This window comes from Saimiri boliviensis, chromosome 13 (genome assembly GCF_048565385.1).
Source record: "Saimiri boliviensis isolate mSaiBol1 chromosome 13, mSaiBol1.pri, whole genome shotgun sequence".
NCBI lineage: Eukaryota > Metazoa > Chordata > Mammalia > Primates > Cebidae > Saimiri > Saimiri boliviensis.
In genome coordinates, this window is record NC_133461.1 from 63,078,386 (window position 1) to 63,100,164 (window position 21,779).

Here is a 21,779-nt window from a genome sequence, read left to right on the forward strand (position 1 = left end):
AACAACCAGTCACTTTCTGCTGGTGGGTTGGAAGATATGCTTCAATAACACACCAAACTTATCAAAACAAATCACCTCAAACTGGTTTCTAATGTACTTTTCCTATTTATTTTTAATCTGGCACATGAAACCTCTTTATATTTTCATTACACTTAGCCAAACCTTTGGAAAGAAAAAGGAGGCCGGGCACAGCGGCTCACACCTGTAATCCTAGCACTTTGGGAGGCTGAGGTGGGCAGATTACGAGGTTAGGAGTTTAAGATCAGCCTGACCAGCATGGTGAAATCCTGCCTCTACTAAAAATACAAAACTTAGCTAGGCCTGGTGGCGCACGCCCGTACTGCCAGCTACTTGGTAGGTTGAGGCAGGAGAATCATTTGAATTCTGAAGGCAGAGGTTGCAGTGAGCCAAGATCACGCCACTGCACTCCAGCCTATGTGACAAAGCGAGACTCCATCTCAAAAAAGAAAGAAAGAAAGAAAGAAAGAAAGTAAGAAAGAAAGAAAGAAAGAAAGAAAGAAAGAAAGAAAGAAAGAAAGAAAGAAAGAAAGAAAGGAAAAAGGAAACAGTGGCACCTAACTGTGTAAGTGGCTTTGTTCTTGTGGATATGTTAACTGCACATTCATTGTCAGCCATAACCATTTATTTCCAACTCATTTTCATCTCAATTGATGATATAATTTAGCAAAGAACATTCAGCAGTTGCCGTCTTCTCAAAAGCCAGCAAAATGTCAAGTGTCGCTATACTTACATTTTAGAAAATAGCAAACTCTAATTATTTTAGGTAATATAGCTAATGGAGAATTAACAGAGTAAATTTTGCCCAGCTAACCTTAATAAGACCCTTCGTAGTCTCTATATGATATAATAAAATATTCAGAATACCAATAATTTTGGCTCCTTCCCAAACCATTTATTCTATTACAGAAATTCTGAGTTTTTGATTGCCTGCAAAACACAATGGTGTTAGTCAATTACAATTTTCTTAAATAAAAGCAAACACAGAAATCTTCAAAACTGATGGTTAGGAGTTAACCACCACTAATGACTCTGACCTTGGGAAATCACTGTGTAGCCATATCAGGACATGTTTAAAAAGAAGAAAAACAACTAAACTTTACATTAATTTCTATAAGTATCAAGTGCTACAGAAATATAAAACAAGCTTTTAAAAATACATCTAAGATAGTGCTATAAAGAAATGTGGTAGAAAATTAAAAATTAAGAAGTTCTGCATCATGACCTTAAGAAGTTATTTTATGTTAAATGTTTCAAAAATTACACTATTGGTAAGTTTTCTAAAAGGAAAACAGTTAATATGTCAATTTTCTCTCTTCCCTTTGTATCTGGTTTAGGTGTAAGCCCAAATTAGTTGATAAACCATTGAATGCACTTTGCCCGAGTGTTTCTACACTTTTCCTGTAGATACAGAATTAAGTAAGAGACAAAAAAGTGACAGAAAGTCCAGGGATTGTATTGAAAAAGAGTGACTAAAAATCTACGGGTTAGATTTGTTTTTGTTTTGGAGACCAGGTCTTACTTTTTCATCCAGGCTGGAGTGCAGTGGCATGAACATGGCTCACTGTAGCCTTAACCTTCCCGGCTCAGGTGATCCTCCCACTTCAGCCTCCCAAATAGCTGGAATACAGGAGCATGCCACCATACCCGGTCAATTTTTTTGTATTTTTAGTAGAGACAGGTTTTCCACATGTTCCCCAGGCTGGTCTCGAACTGCTGGACTCAAGCAATCCACCTGTCTTGGCCTCCCAAACTGTTGAGATTATAGGTGTGAGCCTGGCCCAGGTTTTTGTAAACTATTTGGGAGGCATCCCAAAATCTCTGCTCATACAGGCAATAATCAAGAAAATGGCTCCATGCTCACTCCCAAAATCAAGCAAGGCATACTTCGAGAACTGTAATCTACAGAGAGGTTCAGAGAGAGACAAGCCACCTGTTACAGGCCTCAGGTGCTGACCATGGGCAGTGCAGACAGTGACCGAGGCAAAACCTGACTCTTGTGTTCTCTTCTTGGGCACTGTTGAATGTCGAAGCTGAGACTCACAAGGTGCCCTCAATGTGCATTCCTGGAGCAGGACACCATTCTAAGCTACCCGATGCTGCTAGCCTACTCACACTTCCATTTCCCATCATTAGCAAAGGACTTCATAAAACCACATGACCTACCCCCCCTTTAAACACAATCTGACATTATATTTGGTTCTAATTATACAGTAGCAAGCAAACTGAACTTAAGAGAAATATGCCTTCCTGTATCTCACGGGCAATAATGACTATTAAATCAATAATAAAATGATCATATTCATATGAGGATGTGTGGGTGTTTAATAACAGCACACGGCACATACCAATTTTTAGACCTTATAAGCACCATTTATAGCTATCACCACATATTCATTTCATATGTAACACTGCAGACTCTGATTTTGACTAGTTGTCAAAAACCATTAAAATATTACCTTGTGGAAATCTAAGTCCCTGTTGCTTCTTACAGCATATTCAAACAGTAAGAATGTACTGGAATCCAATCGTGTCCTTACCCTCTTCCCAAACCACAAAAAGTGTCCAGGGCAAAAAATGCACTGGGCAAGAAGACAGCTTATAGAATGTAAAGTACAGCTTATAAGACGTAAAGTTCAAATGAGGAGCAAAAAGCACAGGAGGACTAGTGTATTACAGCCAAACTGTATATGGGTAAGCCTCATATATTACAATGAATTTTCTCTGAGATAATAAGGTGAGAGTCAGTAGGGAAAGTGTGCCCTGTGCACACAAGCAAGGTGGCTCTAATTTTTGGAAACCATCCACACATACCGTGTGTTGACACCGCCATCATCACCAAGACCAGGCTTTCGTGGTCACAAAGGCAATAAGAAATGTAAAGGCAATCTGCAGTGTGCAAGGGTGCAGTATGCAAATGTGCAGTGTGCAAGTGTGCCATATGCAAGGGTGCAGAAACAGCTCCATAACCAGAACCAGGGATGCAGCGCCTTCAAGGGCTGGCTACGATATTGACCCAAACCTCTGCAATGAGAAGTTACCATGGAATTAAGAAAGTGAGAGAGAACTTTCAAGCTAGTATTACATTTCTCTAAGCCCATGGCTTCAAGTGGCAGTAAGCCTAGGCAGATAAGGCATGAATTTATGTTACTTGTTTTTCTCATCATGATCGATAACTGCATCAGCATAGAAGCATAAAATGTCTAAACAGGATTTTTTTTAAAACAAAATTCCAGAGTTTACGTATTCAGATTATTTTCATCTCTTCAAAATAATTACCTTGGAGAGCTATACATATTTATTCCACTGATGTTTCACTATTAAAAATACTGTTTAAGTTTCTTGCACAATCTACATTGCCATCTCTCAAGGACACTGTAGATATGATTCCTGTATTGGCAAGAAAGTTAAGATAGAAAGTTTCTAAGTACCCTTACAATTCTAATAAGTTATTCTGGCCTTCTAGGAATAATATAAGCATCTACCATACAATAAAATATAGCTCAGTCTTAAATAACAAGTTCAACTCTTTACACACACACAATCAATCAAATATTATATAACATCCATACAAGTGGTCACTCATTTGAACACCTCTCTCTATTCTACAAAATCTATCTACAAGGCAGCCCCTTCCACCTTCAGACAATTTACTCACTTTAAGCTAAAAACAAAAGGTTTAACCTCTGGTGCCATATAGAACAAGGTTTAAATATAAAGTACACAAATCAGAAATTTAATCGCTAGTGAATGCAAATACTGCTTGGTGGACTAAGTATTGCTTAGTCATTCACTGAAAAATAGAATATCCACTCCTATTTTCATTGCAAGGCTGAGGTTTTAGAAGAATTAAGATGATAACTTTGAGAGTGTCAGAATTCTTACGGAATAAAAAGGTTAATTTATATAAAATAATATTCTTAAAGGGAAAGAATGATTATTCTAAATTCTGAACAAAAGTAATTTGCCCTTCAGCAAACCCTCCATCTTTCATCACTGTAAATAATCAGTAGAATTTATTCAACTTTATTTATCAAAACAGTAGTCCTCAACAGAGACAAAGGTAGGAAAGAAGGGGGAAGTAGATCACCCCCAGGGGAGTTTTTTAAAATATGTGTGGTGTTTCTTGAGCAGCATTTAAGGGACACAGGGCCAGTCTTGCTAGAATTCCCACATGTGGGACAGTTCTTCCCAGCAAAATATCATCATGCCTTTTGCACAGCTGGAGCAACCCACCTGACATTTATGTGTATGAAAAACCTATTTATGCTTCTCTAAACCTTAAACCTACTTCCATTTTACATATAATCAAAAAGTGTTTTTGCTTATTTAACTAGTTCCTGTCTCTCCCAGGAATGCAACTCTGTGTATACTGAGTAAAGGCTTTGCTTTGTTTTGTGCAGAACTTTAGCAAATACTGTTCACCACTTCAGAAAATGATATCATGGAACCCAGTGCTGTTCAATGACTCTCCCTCCCCAGGATAGTCCACCTATAAAGCGTTTTCACATTCATTTTCATGGCAAATCCACATGCAGCTACCAGCATTTAACTACTTGATTTTATTTACTAGGTTAGTCATATCCAAACATTTTGAAGTATATATCATATTATCATAAATTACATATATTTTTCCATTGTATTATTGATGCATATTATATTCGCTTTTCTGACAGTATGTACAGGTGAGTTGTTTATCTGTTAATTTCATTTCGGGGTACTTAGAAAAATGTTACAAGTACTTGTTATCAAAGAACTAAAACTACCATTCAATCCAGCAATCCCACTACTGGGTCTCTATCCAAAGGAAAAGAAGTCATTACATGATAAAGCCACATGCACATGCATGCTTACAGCAGCACAGTTCACAATTGCAAAAATATGGAACCAAACTAAACGCCCATCAGCCAAGTGGATAGAGAAAATGTGGGCCGAGGCGGACAGATCATGATGTCAAGAGATCAAGACCATCCTGGCCAACATGGTGAAACTCTGTCCTGGCCAACATGGTGAAACTCCATCTCCACTAAAAAGACAAAAAAAATTAGCTGGGCATGGTGGCATGCACCTGTAGTCCCACCTACTTGGGAGGCTGAGGCAGGAGACTTGCTTGAGCCCAGGAGGTGGAGGTTGCAGTGAGCGGAGGTCACACCACTGCATTCCAGCCTGGCACATGGTGATGGAGTGAGACTCTGTCTCAAAAAAATGAAAAGAAAATGTGGCATATGTATACCACGGAATACTGCTCAGCCATAAAACAAAACAAAATAAGGCACTTTGCCACAACTTGGATGCAGCTGGAGGCCATTATTCTAAGTGAAGTAACTCAGAAATGGAAAACCAAACATCAAGTATTCTCACTTCTAACAGAGATGAGCTATGAGGACACAAAGGCATAAGAATGATACAATGGATTTGGGAATTCAGGGGGAAGGGTGGGAAGAGGGTGAAGGATAAAAGACTACACATTGGATACAGTGTACACTGCTCAGGTGATGGGTGCACTAAAACCTCACCAATCACCATTAAAGAACTTACCCATGTAATCAAAACCCACCTGTTCCCCCAAAAACTATGGAAATAATTTTTTAAAGTCTTATTAAAAACCGCGATCTATAGACGCTCAGGAACGTCTCCATGTTGGTTCTTTCCATATTAGTTTCAAGAAACACGTGAAAAAGGAGGATAAAGGACAGGTGCACCCCAAGCCATTCACTGACGCTTTATTCGTATACCTGGCAGGGGAGCAGGGAACTCAGACTCTGGCGACAAAGATAAAAAGCTCAATTTCTGTTCCCTTCCTTTTCGTCCAAGAAGCTTGTTATGGCCTATAGAAAAGCATCATCCCATGGCATGGAAGGACACACTAGCCCTGTGCTTTTATTTAACTATGGGGACCTTCATTATGGAAACCTTGAAGTGGACTGGATAAAAATCAGGAAAATGTCAACAAGGTCAGTAAATTAAATAATCTCAAAATAATTTATAAGTGATTTCTTTTTCTTTATTTTTGTTTTTCATTTGAGATAGGGTCTCGTTCTGTCACTTAGGCTGGAGTGAAGTGGCTCAAACACAGCTCACTACTGCCTCAACCTCCTGGGCTCAAGGATCCTTCTGCCTTAACCTCCAACTTAGCGGGGACCACAGGTATGTGCTATCATGCCCGGTTAATTTTTTTTTTTTTTTTGGAGAGACGAAGTCTCACTATGTGGCCCAGGCTGGTCTTGAACTCCTGGACTCAAGCAATCCTCCCCTCTCAGCCTCCCAAAGTGCAAGTATTCCAAGTGGGAGCCACCACACCCAGCTGGCTATTTCTTTTTAGTTTTAGTTTTACTGACATGTTTAAATGCAACTTAGGCTCAGGAAAACTTGAAGAACTTTTGCTCTTATGCAAAAGCATACATGTTTTGGTGAATTTATGATCTTCACTTTCAGTGTAACACTCAACTAGGACACACAAAAGCAAGGACAGAGAGTTTTCAATTTCCAAAAAGTAAAACAGATCTTTCTTTTGTGACCTATGCCAGCAGTGGCCACGTAAACAATAGGGAAATAATATAACCATGAAGATAGCTCATCTCTGCAAGGGACTTATTAAAACCTTGCACTTTTCCTTTCCTCTGTAACACATGGTCTCTGGAGGGAGTGCAATATGATCCAGCTGACAAAAACAAAAGCTGGCGTGAAGGTAACGCAGCCCTGCCGCTCTGCGACCTCCACAAACAGCTCCTGATGTACCATCTGTGGTGCAGAACAATAGTGCCTGTCACTTAGGGCCTTGACAAGGATATTCTCACTCTCATTAACTTTTGGAAAGCACACCCACTCCCTTTCAGTGGCAGCACAGGCCCTGAGCCTAAAGGCCCACTAAACCCAGGGGCTGAGCCTGAGTGCCTGCTAAATATAGGGGCTCAGCCCGAGGGCCCGCTAAATACAGGGGATGAGCCTGAGGACCCACTGAACAGCTCCTCCATCCCTTCCCAACAGCACTGTGAATGGTAAGGCATTTCTAAGGAGAAAGGTCTGAGTGCCTCCTGCCAGCACCCATCACAGATACTAAGGAATGCAGCCGAAGGAAGAAACCTATTAATAAGCCAGTGAGTCTACCATGCAAAGAAGTCTCAAATCTGAATTTGCAGCTGGTTATGAGTTTCCTGGAACAGGTCCAGTCTCGGTGTCTGTGTGGTCCTTCCAACACCACTTACATTCCATGGCCTACCACAGCCATAGCCAAAGTACACACTAAGTAAGCATTCAGGGAATGAATGAATGTACTCTTACTTAGCAGCTGTCTGTATTGCTGGCTTCATAGTTCCCAACTGTGCAAGCATACTAAATATTAATTATAACTCTAGAATGAAATTTGCCAAGCTACTAAAAACAACTTTATTGCAAAACCTCGCTCTGAAAGCAAAAGTTGCCATGACATCATGGAAAACTTCATGGGCTAGAACCTGAAGAAGAAGGCCAAGTCACAGTTCCAACCATGCCACTACTAAGACGGATAAATGTGGGCAAATCTGCCTTCAAACTGCTATTAATGATTTTACGTCTTCACACAGTTTGGTTAACAATAACGACACTTGTACTTGGCCAGGCATGGCAAGAAAGAATCGACAGGGACTATCTACTACCATTATAACATTTTACAAGAGAAAAGGAGTATCGAATTGATAAGAAGTTCCCTCCAGGTAGATAATGTGCTTTTCAATTTGTATTCTGACATAGTGACTTCTCAGCCTGGAAACACTTCTTAATACAACCGGACCTCTGATGTACTGAGGGAATGTGTTCTCCTTCTGGGTCCAGGAAGGGGCGTAGTTTTAAGGGCAGGAATTTCCCAGCGCCATGCCCCCTCCCATCTCTCTCCATCCGGGAGATTTAACAGTTAATGTTTAAATTTTAAGGGTGCAGGACGAAACTGAGAGTCAATCACTCAGGCAAAGTTCTAAGGAGCTCTTTTCATTGGCCCAGGGTCTTCGAGAAAGTGAGGGTTCCTCCCAAGTTAAAGGTCCCCTTCTTCCACACCCCTTCAGACTCCATGTTTGGATCCCCTTCGAACACTCTGTGCTCATGGAAGCTGTTTTTCTCTCTCCTGGATTTCCCCCCTGGAGTCCCCTTCCACGAACGCTCCCTTCACGGAAGCCTGTCTTCCCCTCCTGAACTCCATCTCTCCCTATTACCTTCCACTCAGGCTGGAAGCTGCTTTCCTCTCCTGGATTCCATCTTTCTGGATTCTCTCACTCAGTGTAAGAATTAGCTGTTTCTTTCTCCCTCCTCCGGTTTCTCTCTAAATAAATCACTTTCTACAAACACTTTAGAGTCCCGCATTTACTGCACACTGCGCCATGATCCCCTCTCTCATTCTTGAGAGGGCAGAAGACCAAGACCCGGAGAAACGTCCTCTCAGAGGAACTGAGGGCACCCGGAACCCGTGAACCGCAATATTACAGTACCATCTGCAAAACGGGCTGGATTAAATCAGCAGCTCATGACTTGAAGTGATTCTACCCCTCCGCCTCTCCTCAAGGGACTGGAAGAAGTGTCTGGAGATAGTTTTTGCTGTCACAGCTACGGAGGGGGCGGGGCTACAGACGTCTCCCGACGTGAGGCAGGGAACGCAGTGCTGCTTACCATCCTACAAGGCCCGGACAGCACGCGAAACAAGAAATTCCCTGTTAACTGCACTGAGATTGAGAAACCCTGGATGATGTTATTTTTCAACTCCCTAAAATCCAAAAAAATGCTGAATCCAAATGTGTAACAACGAAAAAACATTACAAAGTTGCTAAATGTGGGACATCAGAAGCCCCTCCTTAAGCAGTACCTGGTCTAGGGTAGAAGTTACAGCTACTCTGGGATGAAAGTTCTAGGATCTTGAAAGACAGTGTATTTGGAAATAAATGCAATGTAAAGCCTTCAAGCCGTGCCTGCTAACCTCACTCTACGCATGGCGGTGGTTACGTGTAACTAGACCCTCCACAGCGATGGGCATTGTTTGCTTTGGACACAGATGCAAGCCAGTTCTGAAAAGACTGACAATTATATTCTCCTTGTCCTCATAGCAAAAGAATAAAGTGCCTCTAAAGATGACTAATGACTCACTGCCATAAAATAGATGGGCATCACTGATTCACCAAAAAACACAAAGCCCACAGCAACTGCTGAAGTGGGATGCGCCCTTGAGTTCTTGGTCTGTTAACCTTAAGAGATCCTCTTCTAAGCTGAACTGCATGTGTGAAGCTGCCCCAAAACAGTCACATATCTTCTAGGAATAAAATCACAGCAAGCTCATAGTTTTGGAAGCGAAAGGGGAACAAAATCTCTGTTCTAACCATTCTCAGAAATTGAATGCATAAAATATAGACTTGAAAGTGCTATGCTGGCATCGCTAATAATTCACCTTTATGATATCTAAGGCCAGGACTAAAGGCTATAATGATAGGGAATTAAAGGATATTCTTTGCCATAAAGCAAAGAGTAGAACCTTTATATTTTCTTGGATATGTAACCATAATTATAATAAAACAAACAGCTGAAAGGTCAGTGCTTACATTTTCAATAGAACCCAAAGTCTTAGAAGCCTATGCACAGAATCCCAAAATTTTAGGAATTTTTTAAGATTTCCTTCCTGAATAAGCTTGTCACTAATTGACACAAATTACTCATCCTTTATTCACTGGGCACCTAACATGTGCCAGGCAATTGCTAGGCTCTCGAAATACATGGCAACAAGCAAGCCCTTACTCAACCCGGCAAGTTTTTCTGAAGAACACAGGAAAGTAAAATTCTACACCTCAGAGTGCAATCATGGATAATAACAGTACTACATTGTGGTAGGAAAGCCCACAGCACATATAATCCACTTTCAAGGAGGCTTGGAGGCTCCTTTGAGGAGCAAAATTAACAAGAAAAGCAGACACAAATGTGCAAAAGTCTACCGAAAGAGAAGACACCATCCCCCTCCAATCACACAAAAAGGAGGATGTCCATGAGTTGCGCAAACCATTAGACAAGGAGTAAAAAAGGCAGACTTAAACAATGGAAAACTGTGAAAAAAATCCATAGAAACATGAATGAAAGTGTTATAAAGTCTACATTGTTTTCAACCCAGCACTAACCTACATCCATTCATACAGGCCTGGAATTGTGGCTGTAATCTGGTCCTTTTTATTTAGAAATAGATCATAACAACAATAATGATCAAATACTATTTTTTATACGTTGTCACTCGAGAAAGTACTCACCAAAGAAGGAAGGATGAAAATTAAGCAATGGCTCATAATTACAGAACCACTGACCCTTCAGGAACTTGGAAGATCCCAACGTCAGGATCAGTGCTGAGGCCACATGCTGCAGGGGAAAACGAGTAAAAAATCGTCCATTCGGCATATGCAATCATTTAGACCATCTGGTCAGGACTGAAATGATGGCACATTCTAACTAAGACTGCATGTGTTTGGGTGCATGTGCCCATGTACAGACAGACTGGCAGTTCAAAATCAGGAGGGCCGTTAGGCCTACTGCCTAAGCAGAATATCAAAACCCACCGGCACAGAAAAGGGGAAATGCACACATTTGCTAAGCTCCAAAATCTGCCTAGCACAGTGCCGAGTGCCTGACACACACCACAACTACACCGAGTTGTCCCCTAAACAATAACCTGTTTTCTCTAGGGCTTACACTGGGAAAATGAGCCAAGCAGAGTTACCAGGTACACTTCTCCCCGGTCTTCCCCCGTCTCCAAAATTCACTCCATGCCTCACGCTAGTGATCAAAGGAGTAATCCTGGATTCTCCCCATTCACCTACCCTCTAACCCATCAGCAATTCCATACATTACACCTCCAGTACATCCAAGTCCTTCCACTTCTACCCATCTCCATGCCCTGCTCCCCGGTCTAAGGTCACCTCCCTGACCCATGTAGACATCTGCAATGGTGTCCTAACCCATCTAAATAAGCTGAACAGTCCTCAGAGAGGCTTTCCCGGGGGCCTCCAGCCACTCTCCCACCCAGGCCCTACCATCCTGCCTCAGGGCCTTCTCTCCTTCCTCCAGGGCACGGAGCTCTTTCCCCAAAACCGCCTCAGGGGCTTCTCTCTGCCTGAACTTCCTTTTGCTTCCATTCCCTACTTGGCTAGCAGCTTTACGTTACTCATCCTCAGGTGCCTTTTCTAGACCACAAGCCTGCATCCAGCACTCATGTGGGTCTTTTTCAGAGTAAAGTCTGTACTTATATGTGTTTGGCTGATTAGCTGCTATCTGCCCCCTCACTGACTACGAGCTCCATGAAGGCAGGCATCATGTCTGCATAATTACCCCCATACACACAGTACACAGCTGATGCAAAGTAGACACTCAACAAAAATGCCTCGCCCCTAAGTTCCTTAATTCACTCAAAAAAATAAAACAAGGACTGGGGCAATGCCAATTTAATCTAAAGAGCTCACGTCATGATCATCTTAAAAGCTATCAGAATAGTTTATATAACCAAAATACTGGGTGTAAAAGTGTATTGTCTATCTGTCCCTCTAGTTAAACACATTTCTCTCTGGCTAGTTACAGTGAAAAGAAATGAGATACATACACTGCTGCTCATCTCCTGCGGTCCCACTTGATGTTTTTCAAACAATTTATTAATCAATTATTAATTGTGACAGCAACCACACTTTTATCATTTCACATCCATCTTCAGGAGGGATACATCAGCATTGTCAGAGTTTGCCTCATTACTTCCAGCCTCATTAAGAGAGTGTTTCCCATATGAGCGCAAATTCAACACAAAATGAAGAAGGTTCACCAGGTGATACTGAGCAGGGCCCCCACTACTTCAATGTCATCCCCAAAAGGGACACAAAGGTCAAGGGAATGGAGCTGCGACAACTCTAATGGGCTCAGAGTTAAGGTTTCACTTCTTTTCCATTGCTACTACAAAAAAAATCGTTTCTATTTGCAAAATAAAATACAGACAGATTATCCTAAGACACTATCCTTTAAAAAATTTGTGCAAATGCTTAAACAAAAGATTATATGTGTGTGCGTGAACTGAAGAGCTTTGTTTCCCCCAAGCATCTTCTAATTCATCGTTCTGCTTTATTTTGCTTAAGCGCAAGGTGCTGATTTTTATACTGCTTGCTGTTTTATTCAGTGTAGTAAATAGTGCATTGTTTTATTTTTTTAAATGGACCTAAATCGTTTTCTTCAATTGGAGGTATGCTCCTATAATAAAGCATCCTCAAAATATTTTTGCCAATGTTACAAGATGGAAATGTTTTGTAAACTGTAAAACGCTATCCGAATGAAAGGAGGACATCTGTATTACTAAAACAGAAAGCAAAACATTTACCCAGAGCTCACACTGATGCATTACCACTGAGATCACCTCTTTTTTAGCCAAGTGCAACCACATCTTCTCGGCTCCTATTTTTTATTAGCAACCGACAAGGCTTACCACACCGGTCCCTCCCTTCCCTGCCTTACTTCTCCACTGGCTTCCTGGTGACTGTGACACCTGGTTCCCTCCCCATCGGACCACTTCTCAGTTTCTCTCACTGACTCCCTGCCTGGGCATGGAACATAGTCATGGAACTGTTCTTTTCTCTGGGTACTAGTTTATTTCACCTTATCGCATGTTTTTAGGGTCACCCCCATAGTCGCTGAGTATTTTTCAGCCAGCTTTTCCCTGATTCAACATCAGTGTTTCTCTCTCCAATCAAAAGCCATTTCAGGGCCTCCTTCAATTCAATGGTTTTCTGTTGTTTTTTTCTAAGAATGAGCCAAATAATACGTTTAGTTTTTCACAAAGGAAAACCATTTTGCTTTTACCAAAGTATATTTTCTATAATATATTAATACATGATATAAGCATTACTAAAATAATAGTTTAGTAATTTGATAAATGCATTGCTTTAACTTTTATTTTCAGTTCAGGGTACACATGCAGGTTTGTTACATAGGTAAACCTGGGTCACAGGGGTTTGTTGTACAGATTATTTCATCATCCAGGTATTAAGCCTAATATCCATTAGTTATTCTTCCTGATCCTCTCCCTCCTCCCACCCTTTGATAGGCCCCAGAGTGTGCTGTTCCCCTCTGTGTGTCCACGGCGGCTCATCATTTAGCTTCCACTTGTACGTGAGAAAATAAGGTATTTGGTTTTCTCGATCCAGTATTGTATAAATGGAACTTATCCTTTCCACCCTGCCTCCAGCCCACCAAACCTGCCTCTCCTGCTGCTCACTCTCCCAGTTCACCAGCAGCTTGCTTGTTTGCTTGCTTGCTTTCTTTCGTCTTTTTTTTTTTTTTTTTTTTTGAGGCAGAGTTTCGTTCTTGTTGCCCAGGCTGGAGTTCAATGGAGCAATCTCAGCTCACCGCAACCTTCACCTCCCAGGTTCAAACAATTCTCTTGCCTCAGCCTCCCAAGTAGCTGGGATTACAGGCGTAAGCCACTGCACCCGGCCAATTTTTTCTTAATTAAAATAATTAATTGAAAGAATTAACACTTATCTAATGGTGATTTTCAATCTCTCCTTCAGCTCTCTGGAGAAAGGAAACCTTGACCCCCTTGAAGAAGTGATGGGGGAAGGAGGAGTTGAAGCTTCTGCTTCCCTGGTCAGACTGGGTGCTGGTGTTTCCTACAGAACCTCCTGAATGTGGCTTTCAGATCTGCCTGTTCTTCATAGGAAAAATTCAAGGGCTTTCCATCTGCAAATCTTCCTTCACAATCACCCTGATCTCCCTCGCTGCTGCTTTTATCACCTCCTGCCTCTGCTCAGCAGTTGTCTGCTCACATGTGGATTCGGTCACGTGTCAAGTCCCACGCCAACCACAGGGGGCTTATATCCACCCAAGAGGGATGAGAAGTGTAATGTAAGATATAAACCACACAGGTACTGCCATGAAGTTATGCAGATGATACAGAGCACCTAAGATTCTTAGGTTGAACTTTACAATATGCAAACTTACTTCTCTTTAAAGTGAAAGTTAAGTGAGTTTCCAGCTCTACAAAAAAAAATTAGAAAATTAGCCATGTGTAGTGGTGAACTATCCTCCCAGTCAATAGGCCGAGGTGGGATCGTTTGAGCCCAGGAGGTAAAGGCTGTAGTAAGCCATGATGGTACCACTGTACTTCAGCCTGGGTGATAGAGTGAGACCGTGTCTCTAAAAAATAAAAATAAAAAAATTTTAAAGTAAATTTTAAAAAATTTAAAAATTTTACCTCTGTCTTCACCAGATCACCTTCCCACCAATACCCTTTCTTTGGAAACTGAGTGAGAGCACACTGCAGAGGTTGACCAAGCTTAATATTTCTTGTGACCCCAATATTGTGCAGCAAAGTGCTAAGTAATTCCACAGTGGAGGGTTACATGCAATACATCCTCAATGCTGCCTCACATCTAAGAGCATAATGAACAGCAGTGTTATGTTCATCTTCCTTCCTACTCAACCATCACACACCAAGAAAGCAATGTAGTCGAATCTAATCCCTTTGTATACTCCAAGAAAAAATCCTCTTCTCTTTCAACCCTTTCTCCTAATTCTGTAGTATCATAAGGAAGAGTCGAAGTTGGTAGTTTTAGCATCTTTTGAAGAGCTAAAAGCATTCCAAGTTTTTAATATTACCAAGCACGGAAAACAAACTCTACGCCCGCCCCCCACTACCTGTTTGTCACTTTAACCTTTCTAGGTGAAAGAGACTAGAAAACTGAAGAGTCCCCACTACACTTATTTCAGCGACGGACTGAAACTGGAGCCTGCCACAAGCATCTTCTAGAACAGCTCCAACAGGGGGATCCAGGAGATGGTCCACTAGCAAGTCATAGCGGAGTCCAAACAAGCGTGAAGTGAAAGGAGTCTTCAGCATGGGAATGGCCAGGTGGGTCACGGTGACCAGGCTGCCTTCCTCTGGCTATTAAGTACAGCAGTCTCAACAGTAACAATGATCAGGCCTTCCTTTTATTTAGTTCCACCACGGAGCACTGGCACATTAAGAATATCCGTCTAAGGGCGCATATAAAATAAAGCACATTTTGCACTTTAACCAGTGACTAAGGGAGATCAAAGGCAGGGACAAAACCCACCCGGAGTTTTCGACCTTGCGAAAACCCTCTCACCAACCCTGCAGGAAACTGCGGCGGTGGACCAGGTGTGCCCAGCTCGTCTCGCGTCCACCTGGTACCAAGCTGGCCCAAGAAGGCCCAGCGAGCAGGGGAGAGCGACTGTGGCCAGCGTGCCTCCCGCAGTTCCAGGCGGTGGCAGGAGCCTGGGAGCCGCCGTCCCAGGCTGGCCAGGCGCCTGCCCGCCCTGCGCGCACTCCCTGAGCTCCCGCTCCCGCAGAGGAAGAACAGAACTCGCAGAGGAAGACAGGGCAGAAAGCGGGTGGAGGGATGCAGCGCTCGCCAGTCCGGGCACACGACCCTTGTCGGCTGAGGGCAACACGGGGGCAGAAGGGGGCCGTCAGCCCCCAGAGAAAACAAAAGCCAAATGCCCACCGCCCGGAGCTCGGTGGCCGGAAGACTGGCTGGGAGCCCTTGGGAGTCCCGCCCCGTCCCTAGCCCCGGACCCGGGCTGCGCTGGCTCTGGGGGCGCCCATGTGGCCGCGCCTGGCACCCCGACCCTGCCCTCGCGGCTAGCAGAGACGCGGGGCTCTGCGGCGGCCGCGCCCGTCCAAAGTGGGCGACAAGTGAGGCAGCGCCTCTCGCGGGGAGCCCGGCACGCGCCCTGGCGGCGAAAGAGAAAGAGAAAGAGCCGAGGCCGGGGCTGGGGCGATCCCCAGCCGCCCCCGCCCCCGCCGGCCCGGCCCTCGCCGCGGGAGTCGCGCAGGCCCCTCCGCCCGCCCCGAGACCGGGGCCACCCCGCGCGGCGGCGGCCGTGGACGCACACGCGGGCTCGCAACCATCCCACGCGGGCGGCGGCGTCCTTCTTACCCCCAGCGGAGCGGCGCCAGCCCGCAACGCCGACCGGGCGACAGGCTGGGGGCGAGTCAGAGCGTGAGGTTCGGCCGGCCCAGGCTGCGGCGCCTCTGCCCGGCGGGAGGGGCGCGAGGGTGCACGCGCGGGGTGGGGGCGCGGGAGCCGCCCCCTGCCCGCCCCGCGCGCATGCTCCCGCCGCACCTGCCTCGCTCCGGGTTCCACTCCCCGGGGAGCCGTGTGGCGCTGGGCCCGCCGAGGTCGGGGCTTTCCCGTGGGAGGGGGTTGGCTGCGGCTGGATTTTCAGATGCCTCCTTCTCCGCATTTGTTCCCTGGGAAGAATTCCCCTAAATCTTGGCTACTTCCTGCCTGCCAGCCCGCTCCCCGGCTGCGGTGTCCCAGGCGCTCACCCCTGCTTCATCCCAGCTCTTGGGGTTCACCTTCCGAGGGCTCCCTCCACCAGATCTCCCTCTCCGTCCGGCTGCTCCGATTTTGCAACCTCCCGCATTCCCCTTTCCCGCTCTTGACTTTGCTACTCACGCGTACCTGGATACCATTTCAAAATAAAAGAATACTCTTTCCAAGTGGCGAGAAGTGTTTACTGGCCGTGTTCTCACTGCTTGGGACTGAGCAGGAAACAGGAGCTGGTCAGATCCTGCCCTCTTGGAACTTAACGGCCTTGGTGGCTAACTTTGGCCTTTCTCAAAGCATTGTCACCGGGTTTGGGAAGACTGTATTAAATCGTTTATTTGGCTTATAATTAAAAGTAGCTGGTAACTGAGGACTATACTTTGTGACTTCTGAAGGAAATATTCTTTCATAGGATGCCTTGTGTATAAACCCTAGTGTGCAGATAATAGCTAGTAGGTACAATATAAATATTAGTTTGTTGCTTTCCTTAAGAAATTGAATAATTTAGCAGGATTAACAACGATAACATCCAAAATGATCTTTTTGGTTTATTGTGGACTACCATAAACCGAGAATGAAAACTTGCTTTTTAAGCAAGACTGGGCATTGTAGAAACATAATTTCATATTCTTACTGAAAAGAGATATGTAAACCTTTGCTAATTAAGTTTTAAAATCAAGAACAATGATCATAGAAATTTGTAAGTGCAAACACACACGATTTGTGTTCTGTGCTCTAGTCAGTTAAGAAAAAGTTATTAGCCGGGCATAGTGGCTCACGCCTATAATCCCAGCACTTTGGGAGACTGGAGCGGGTGGATCACGTGAGGTCAGGAATTTAAGACCAGCTTGGCCAACATGGTGAAACCCCATCTCTACTAAAAATACAAAAATTAGCCGGGCATGGTGACGCGCACCTGTAATCCCAGCTACTCAGGAGGCTGAGGCAGGAGAATCGCTTGAACCTGGGAGGTGGAGGTTGCAGTAAGGGGAGATCACGCCACTGCACTACAGCCTGGGCAACAGAGTGAAACTCCATCTCAAAAAAGAAAAAGACAAAGACAAAAATATTAGAGACAGAGAAAAAGAAAGAAGTAAAAAACCTCGGTAGCGGGAGGAAAACGTTTGAAGCACCGTTAACAAAGGAATGTACTTCTTTCCCGGCCGTTTTAACGTTGTGCTGAGGCCTTGTAGAGCTGCATTTCTGTGATAACGAGCACACCTGCGGGTACAACCCTTGGTTGGATACTTGCTCACAAGATTGAATGAAATGAGAACGGGACTCAGCAGATGAGAGGTCCACCTCCCTGCTATTCACAAAAATGCTTCAATTATTGCAGTTTTTTCCCTGTCCATCCCAGGGGTGTTTGTTTATCGTTGAAGATTCTAGCTATTAGTAACAGAGATATCAAAATGCCTGTAGCACAGAAAGAGTTAACTGCACGTCTGGTTCCACTTGCCCTTCAGAGAAGTGAATATTGATGCTAAAATATATGAAATCAAAGAAGAAAACCGGATTGAAACCCAAATAAAGTGAATTTACATCAGCTTATCTTCACTTCTTGGGGGGGGGAAACAATTATTTTTATGTGTATTGATTATATTTAGTTTAAGTTTACGAAAGCAGAAACACTGTTTTCAGGGCTGAGTTTAAATAAGGAAAAGGATACACTGATACAACAGGTTGAAACAGGCGAGAAGCCTCATCTATGGCAACTTAAATGTAAATGCATAGGTGCATAGTGCTGACAACCAGGATTCTGTTCAGAGAAGCTGACATCTGTTTTAAACTACACTGTTATTCAAATTTTATGGAAATATAAATAAGCAGAAACGCATTAGTACACTTCTTTCAAAATTTTTGAAAAGCTGTTGTAGTAAATGCCTTTTATTAGGACAGCTGCAGATTAAAATGAAATAGCCACATTGTTGATTTTTATAACTTTACCAATGATCCATCACAAGCAAAGGGGTTTATAACATTGGTAGTTACTAGGCATTTTACTTTTATAATTCACTTGAATCCAAGCAACTCTAAATGCAAACAACTTTGTTTGTTTGCATTTAGAGTTGCTTGGATTCAGCTGAATTATTATAAACCATCCAGATAGATAAGGATGATTTATTGTCAGAATAGAAATTCCTGATGGTGTGATATAGAGAACCCCTTTCTGGAGGTCATCAAAACATCACAGAGGCACAGCAGTCCTATAAATGTGTCCATTTATTGTCAATGAAAATGAAACCTTCCCACCTAAGGTTAAGATAGTGACTGGTTTTATTCAAGGAACTCACCATTTAAAAATTTTTGCTTAATTTGTTTACATTTTTCTGGCTGGTTGTTTATATTTCTTTTCTTTCCTTTCTTTCTTGAGGCAGGATCTTGCTCTGCAGCCCAGGCTAGAGTGCAGTGGTATGATCACAGCTCACTGTAACCTCCACCTCCCAGGCTCAACTGATCCTCCCACCTCAGTCTCTAGAGAAGCTGGGACCACAGCGAGCCACCGCTTCTGGCTATTTTAAAAAATATTTTGTAGAGATGGAGGTCTTACTACGTTGACTAGGCTGGTCTCAAATTGCTGGCCTCAAGCAATCTTCCCGCCTTGGCCTCCCAAAGTGCTGGCATTCCAGACATGAGCCACCAGGCCTGGCCTATTTTTCATTTCTAAGTAGGACTAAATTACACTGCTTTATCATTTGATCAATAGCAGGATTGGCTGTTGATATCAATGTGGATTTTTTTGTATGTTTTTTTGAGGCAAGGTCTCGCTCTGTCACCCAGGCTGGAGTGCAGTGGTGCGACCACAGCAAACTACAGCCTGGACCTCTGGGCTCAGGTGATCCTCCTGCCTCAGCCTTCTGGGTAGCTGGGACCACAGTTGTGCAGCACTATGCCAGGGCAATTTTTAAATTATTTGTAGAGATGGGGTTTACTATGTTTTTAAGACTTGAGATTGTTTCTTAGCATATACTCTGAATATGACCGTTGGGAGAGTTTAACACAGAGTGAATTCCTGTATATGCTTTGGTATAACTGAGGAGAAGTTATCTTAACAGAATTCTATGTTTGCTTGGACAAGCACATTGTCCACAGCAACTAAAAATATTTTATTAGTCACTATCTTCAACAACTCTTATCATCAAGTTTATTTTCATGTTAATGCCAGTGTTAATAATTTTCTATGTTATAGTTGTGTTTTTCTACATGGGCTGTCCAATATTAAGCCTCCTTTAATGGGCTGAGGTATAAATAATTGCATAGCATACTATTTATATGCAAATATTAGTTCATAAAGAACTGTAAATTTATATGGAATAATAAAAACCAATTTTATTATTTATTTATTTTGATAGAGACAGAGTCTCACTGTTTTGCCCAGGCTGGTCTTGAAATCCTGGCCTTGAGCCATCCTCTCGCCTTGGGCTCCCAAATTGTTGAGCTTACAGACATGAACCACTATGCCCAGTCTAAAACCAATTTTAAATAAATAATATCAAAAAGCATAAAGCTATTTTGAACAAATGACTTAAAGTCTATATAGATATCTACTTACTTGCACATTTGTGCTTTCTTTTAGTTGAACAAAGTTATCAAAAAGTAGTTTTAAAATACTGCATTCCAGTCTACTTCCTTGACTTTTTAAAAATCCAGCAGAGACATATTTCTGATGATGCTTAGAATCTGTATAAACTGAACAAGATAAGAATCCTCTTGTTAATAAAAAAAAAAAAAACTTCACTTCCCACTACAACCAATACCAAATAAGCTAATGGGATTTAAAGAAAGGCATGACAACTCCAGAAGGAAAGATAGCAATCGCTTTAATCCTATTTTCATAGTTACTGATGGTACAACCACACTATCTCCAAAGTGCAAGATTTAGATGAAGAAAGTTGAAAATTTGATGGTGGGAATTCTTGAATAGCAACATGCTCCAATTAAATGTAGCTAGACATGAATTCTCTTAAAAATAGCAGTGATATAATAAAGACATACCTGGTTCCAGACCACCATAATAAAGTGAATATAGCAATGAAGTAAGTCACGCAATGTTTTGGTTTCCCCATACATATAAAAATAGAGTTCATACTACAGTCTATTAAGTACACAATAGCATTGTGTCTAAAAAGGCACATATCTTGGCCGGGCACAGTGGCTCACGCCTGTGATCCCAGCACTTTGGCAGGCCAAGGCAGGTAGATCATGAGAATAGATGTTCAAGACCAACCTGACCAACATGATGAAATACAAAATTTATTTAAATACAAAAATTAGCCAGATGTGGTGGCACGCACCTGTAATTCCAGCTACTCAGGAGGCTGAGGCAGGAGAATCACTTGAACCCAGGAGATAGAGGTTGCAGTGAGCCGGGATTGCACCACTGCACGCCAGCCTGGGCAACAGAGTGAGACTTTGACTTGAAAGAAAAATATATACCTATATAGATAGATATATAGATATCTTTATTTTAAAATACTTTATGGCTAAAAAGATGCTAACGATCATCTGAGCCTTTATAAAGTCCTAATGTCTTTGACCATGGAAAGTCTTGTCTTGATGTTGATGGCTGCTGACTGATCGAGTTGGTGCTTGCTGAAGGCTGGGGTGGCTGTGGGAATTTCTGAAAATAAGACAAAAATGAAGTTTACTGCATCAATTGACTCTTCCTTTCACAAAAAAAAATGTCTGTAGTATGTGATGCAGTTAGATAGCAATTTGCCCACAGTAAAACTTCTTTAAAATTGGAGTTACCCTCTCAATCCCTGCCAATGATTTACGAGCTAATTTAGATATAATTTTCTAAATCATTTGTTTTCATTTCTATTTTCACAGCATCTTCACCAGGAGTAGATTCCATCTCAAGAAACCACTTTCTTTATTCATTCCTAAGAAGGGATTCCTCATTCACTCAACTTTGTTTTTGTTTATTTTTTGAGATAGGGTCTTGCTCTATCTCCCAGGCTGTAGTACAGCACCACAAACACAGCTCACTTCAGCCTCGGCCTCCTGGGCTCAAGCAATCCTCCCACCTCAGCTTCTTGAGCCTACTAAGTAGCTGAAACTACAGGCAAGTGCCACTACGCCCGTATTATTATTATTATTATTATTATTATTATTATTATTTTAAGTAGAGATGAGTTCTCAAACTCTCAAGCCATCCTTCCACCTCTGCCTCCCAAAGTGCTAGGATTACAACCTTGAGCCACAATGCCTAACCAATTCAAGTTTTATCATGAGAGTGCAACAGTTTAGTCACATCTTCTGGCTCCACTTTTAATTCTACTTTTCTTGCTATTTCCACCATATCTGTAGTGATTTCTTCCACTGAACCTTGAATACCTCAAGTCATCCATGAGAACTGGAATTAAGTTCTTCCAAACTGCTGGTGATGTTGATATTTTGACCTCCTCTCAAATTCCCTCATGAGAGTTAGAATAAACT

At 42.7% G+C, this 21,779-nt stretch overlaps 1 protein-coding gene across 4 annotated transcripts in view; it reads right to left on the reverse strand.

Annotated features, from left to right (window-relative positions):
• Positions 1-16,548, reverse strand: part of L3MBTL4 (L3MBTL histone methyl-lysine binding protein 4) — a 456,802-nt gene extending 440,254 nt beyond the window's left edge. Inside the window, exon 1 of one of the 4 annotated variants that reach the window (XM_074383753.1) lies at positions 16,473-16,548. The gene's annotated coding sequence lies outside the window, so the exon portion shown is untranslated. The other 3 variants (XM_074383752.1, XM_039463865.1, XM_074383754.1) reach the window with 3 other exon arrangements.
• Between the last annotated feature and the right edge of the window lie 5,231 nt (positions 16,549-21,779).